The sequence below is a fragment of the Apium graveolens genome, chromosome 5 (genome assembly GCF_009905375.1).
Source record: "Apium graveolens cultivar Ventura chromosome 5, ASM990537v1, whole genome shotgun sequence".
Classification (NCBI taxonomy): Eukaryota; Viridiplantae; Streptophyta; class Magnoliopsida; order Apiales; family Apiaceae; genus Apium; species Apium graveolens.
In genome coordinates, this window is record NC_133651.1 from 273,793,082 (window position 1) to 273,798,057 (window position 4,976).

At 37.0% G+C, this 4,976-nt stretch overlaps 1 non-coding gene across 1 annotated transcript; it reads right to left on the reverse strand.

The window, feature by feature from the left end:
* Positions 1–4,336: 4,336 nt before the first annotated feature.
* Positions 4,337–4,443, reverse strand: LOC141663458 (small nucleolar RNA R71). The gene has a single exon (XR_012551527.1). It is a non-coding gene; the product is annotated as a small nucleolar RNA R71 (small nucleolar RNA).
* Positions 4,444–4,976: the final 533 nt, after the last annotated feature.

The window sequence follows — 4,976 nt, forward strand, 5'->3', positions numbered from 1 at the left end:
TAGATATCAAATGACAAATAACATAAATAACTTCTCTATGTAATAGTCCTTGAAAAGGACAAGCTGGCATGAAATAATTTCCTCTATTGACATAGGAACTTGAGGATTGTCCTCGGGTTCAAGGATGTCACTCAAACCCCTCCCTTATTTCTTCTAGCTGAGAATGAAACATGTGCAGAACAAAATGCTTACCAGAAGCAAATTAATTATGCAACTGATGTTTCATGTCTCATGCTTGTAATTATGAGTGTTGAGCTTTAGAAGAAACAAGAACATAATGATGCTTATAATGTGATTGAGCACCTTTAAAAGATGTTTGAAGGATCGGATCGTTAGAAAGATTTGACAATAATAAGGCACCATATTTATGCATTAATGGGAGAATCATATTCGGTTGGACCACATGTTTTAAAGGTGATAGGCATATGTACCTTGATATTTTGGGTTTCAAGAATGGTCTAGAGATTCAGCTTGATTTGATCAAACAATCTTTGAACAACTTCTGTTCTCAGTTTGTTAAGAACAAAAGGAATGAGATAGACAGAACACTCACTGAGTTGTTAAGCATGTTTAGAACTGCTGAAAATAACACGGTAAAGGCATGAATTACGTCCATATTGATGATGTACACATGGAATGCAAATGAGAAAGGAAAGTGGACAGACAAGGTGAAGATTTGATCTTATTCGGTGCCAAACCAAAGTCCAATCCCTAAGGGCTTTTGAAGCGTAATAGTGGTGTTGCTAAAGGAGATGATTGTCATTTCTGTGGAAATAACTGGATGAATGGAAGTTAAATTTTTGAGCTTATTTGGAAGATCTAAAGAAGAAGATTATCAATGGTTAAGCTTCATGTATAGGGTTAGAATTGGAGCAAAAGTTGTTTCTCTAGTTGAAGGAACTCAATACCTAACTTTTCCCATAAGGCGAGATTGAGAACTTGATAAATTGTTATTACGTGCCTGCCTTTAGCGGATACATTAAGTCAATTTCTTGTCAGGACAAGAAAGGTTTTCATTTTAATTAAATAAATAATAGTTGTTTATTCTATTTCAATGATAAGACTTATAATGTTGCACAATTAGTTAACAATTTATATATTCTAAATTGAATCAAATTAAACATTACCTCTAGCATTTTCGTTAAGCCATATTAATGAGAAACGCATTTCTGAGTTACATATAGATGAATACTTGGATAAGTTTGATTTTGAATCATACGGAAGATGTGAACTTTGTCTCATTGGCAAAATGACTAAAGCTTCTTTTACTTGATCAGGTGAAAGGGCCACCGAACGATTATGACTTATACATAATGATGTATGTGGTCGAATGCGTATGATGGCAAGGGGGGCTTATAATACTTCATAACATTTACTGATGATTTCAGTAGATATGGATATGTGGTTCTTATGAAGAACAAATCCGATTCTTTTGAAATGTTCAAAAAATATAAGGCCGAAGTAGAAAAGAAAACAAGGGAAAAGTATAAAAGTTTTATGATCGGATCGTGGAGGAGACTACTTAAACCTCAATTTCAAGAGTTTCTTGAAGGAGTGTGATAGTGTATCATAACTTACTCCTTCTGAAACACCTCAATGGAATAGAGATTCTGAGAGGAGAAATCGTACCTTGTTGGACATAGTGCGATCAATGATGAGTCAAGCGGATCTTCCATTCAGTTTCTGGGGTTATGCTCTAGAAATGACTGCATATACACTTAACCAAATTCCGACTAAAGTGGTTCAAAAGACTCCATATGAGATATGGACTGATAAACGTCATAGCATGTCATTCATGAAAATTTGGGGATGTGAAGCGTTTGTAAAATGTTTAGCCTCTGACAAGCTTGGACCAAAATTAGATAGATGTTATTTCATGGGATACACAAGTGAGACTAGGGTATCGTTTTTATAATCCTTCCGAGAACAAAGTGTTTGTTACTTGGGCCGCTGTATTTTTAAGGGAGAACTACTTTCTAAGAAAATCAGTGGGAGGATATACATCTCGATGAAGATCGAGAACCATATGATAACATTGAACCAGAGTTGGAATAAGATTAGGATGTACATTAAAATGTTGAAAGTAATCCCATCCAAGAAACACAGGTTATTCGTAGATCTAGTAGGATTCACCATGAACCCGGGAGAAATTATAAATTTCTTTTGACTCAAGATGGTGATGTGATGCTTACGGATAATGATAAGTGTTAAGTGGAATTTATGACACTTATTTATGCTCTAATAAGCTTTGAGTTGGTGTATTTGTACTTAAGTTATTTTTGTTTTAACGTGTTTTCAAGTGTTTTTGCATTTCAGGCTTTACTTCGTGAATCAGGTGAAATAGCATTATTTTGATGCTAATGGTGTTTAGGATGTGTTGAAATAAAAGCTTGAAAGATTGGCTCGAAGCTGTAAGGAATAAAGAAGAAGAAAAAATAAAGTTTTGGCAGAAGGCAGGCGCGCGCGCGTTGGTGTTGCGCGCGGCCGAGCCAGGGAAATAGAAAGTCAGCGCGCCCGCGCTGGTGAAGCGCGCGGACGCACTGGGTCGGGATAAACAAAACCTGATTCTTTTGCAATTCCAATTATGGACTCCTAAGATGCATGGACTTCTATATAAACATAACTTAGGTCATTTTTCAATATATTCATAGATTCAGAGTTTTAAAGATATCAAGGAGGGAGAAGACGTCAAGAGACCTTTTTGGCACAATTCAACAAAGGTGAAGACGATCTAGTTTATTCTTGTGAATCTTTGTTTTGAGTTGTAATTTGGATACTTGTTTCTTATTTTACTGAACCTATATCTTGTGTGTACTTGGTTTTATTTATTCGTATAAAGACTACGTTTTCTATATCATGTTTTCATTGGAACCCACGTTGGAGATGAGTTCGATTATGGGCTAATCGTTATCGTGGGGTTCTAGCGGATTTATTTATGGATTTCTTTAGTTAAATTATTTGATGCCTTAGTGTGTGGTGATTGTATGATATCCTAGTATTGGTTGTGCGTATTCGTCTTGTGAGTGTCGCGAACTTATAAGATAGTGTGTTAATTCTTAATGAAGCGAAAGTGAATTTAAGGATTTAGAACTTGCCATGCTAGCATAGGTTCATTTATTGTTATGCATGATTCGTAGGTAATTTTACCCATCTTACTTGCCCTATGTAATCAAGATAAATAACTTATGCTTAAACCGTTATGTTGTCAAATTCTATAGACATATAGGGTATCAATATAATTGGTGTCTATTCAGCTTCTATCTCTTTTGTGGATGTCTGGTAGAATGGTACTCGTGCAACGAAAGTTGGCGTTTATCAGTTTCGTGTTGTCTGATTAGTGTCATCACCATTGCATGCTAAGGTTGAGTATAATAAGGTTATTGAATGAAGTAATTAATAAAGTTAGAATCTCAGATCTGTCATATATATTAACTCAATCTATCTTATTCTCGTAGTTATAATAATTAGCGTAATTTCTTAGTTATAAACATTCTCACTTTGTTAAAGTCTTAGCATTGAATAATAACCATACATTGTTGCTTAGGTGCGTAATTTAGATAGTTAACCAATACAGTCTCTGTGGGATCGAATCTGATTTATATCTTATACTACTTGGGAACTCGTATACTTGCGTGTAATATTAGCGCGTGTTTAGCGACTAACAAGTTTTTGGCGCCGTTGTCAGGGACTGCAGTGTTAATTACTAGTTTATGTGCTTTCCATTAGTGGTCGTTAAAGTTCATTGACTCGAACATTGTTACTTATTTGTTTCCTTGTTTGTTTCTAGGTGATTTAGCGAGGGTGTATGCATACGCGTTCGCGTACTCGTAAGAGAACACTGGATAAAGCCGAGGAAGAACTTGTGGTAGTTTGTAGGGAAGTTTTTGAGGAAGAAAAAAAGGTAGAAGAAGAAGAAAAAAAAGTTGAAGAGCCAATTGTAGTAGCTATGGGTGATCAAGCAGAAAATCCGAAGGCTTTGATGGACTATTCTAAGCCTAAGATTAATGATATTCAGTCTAGTATCATTAGACCAGCCATCGCGGCTAACACTTTTGAGATCAAGTCAAGCACGATCCAGATGATAGAGAACTCAGTTCAGTTTGGGGGATCTCCTACCAAAGACCCCAACATGCACATCAGGGATTTCATCGAGATCTGTGACATGTTCAAGTTCAATGGTGTGACTGAAGATGCTATCAAGCTGCGACTCTTCCCATTCTCTTTGAGGGACAAAGCTAAGTGTTGGTTACACTCTTTACCGGAAGGATCTATCACAACTTGGGAAGATCTTGCTCAAAAGTTTCTCACTAATTTTTTTCCCATGGCGAAGACTGCAACAATCAGGAATGCTCTTATCCAGTTCACGCAGCAAATTGGAGAATCTCTGTGTGAGGCTTGGGATCGATATAAGGAGATGCTAAGGAACTTCCCACACCATGACATGCCTGATTGGATGATTATTAACTGTTTCTATAATGGATTGGGTCCTACTTCTAGGCCCATGCTTGATACAGCATCATGAGGAGCTTTGTGGTCTAAGAGCTATGATAAAGCTTATGAACTTATTGATTTGATGGCTGCTAATGAGTACCAGAATCCTTCCCAGAGACTGACTCAGGGAAAAGTTGCAGGAATTCTGGAGTTGGATGCAACAACTGCTATAGCTTCCCAACTTAAGGCTTTGACAATGAAGGTGGACACCTTGGCTAATTATGGAGTTAATCAAATCTCTAGTGTCTGTGAGCTTTGTGCTGGTGCCCGTGAGAGTGATCAGTGCACAATTTCTAATGAATCAGCTCAGTTTATGAGCAACTTTCAGCGATCGCAGCAACCTGTGCCAGCCACCTATCATCCAAACAACAGCAATCATCCTAATTTCAGTTGGAGCAATGCTCAGAATGCGGTTCAATAGCCTTATCATCAGTATCCAGCTAAGCAGTATAATCCCCCTGGTTTTCAGCAACCGCAGTATGCAC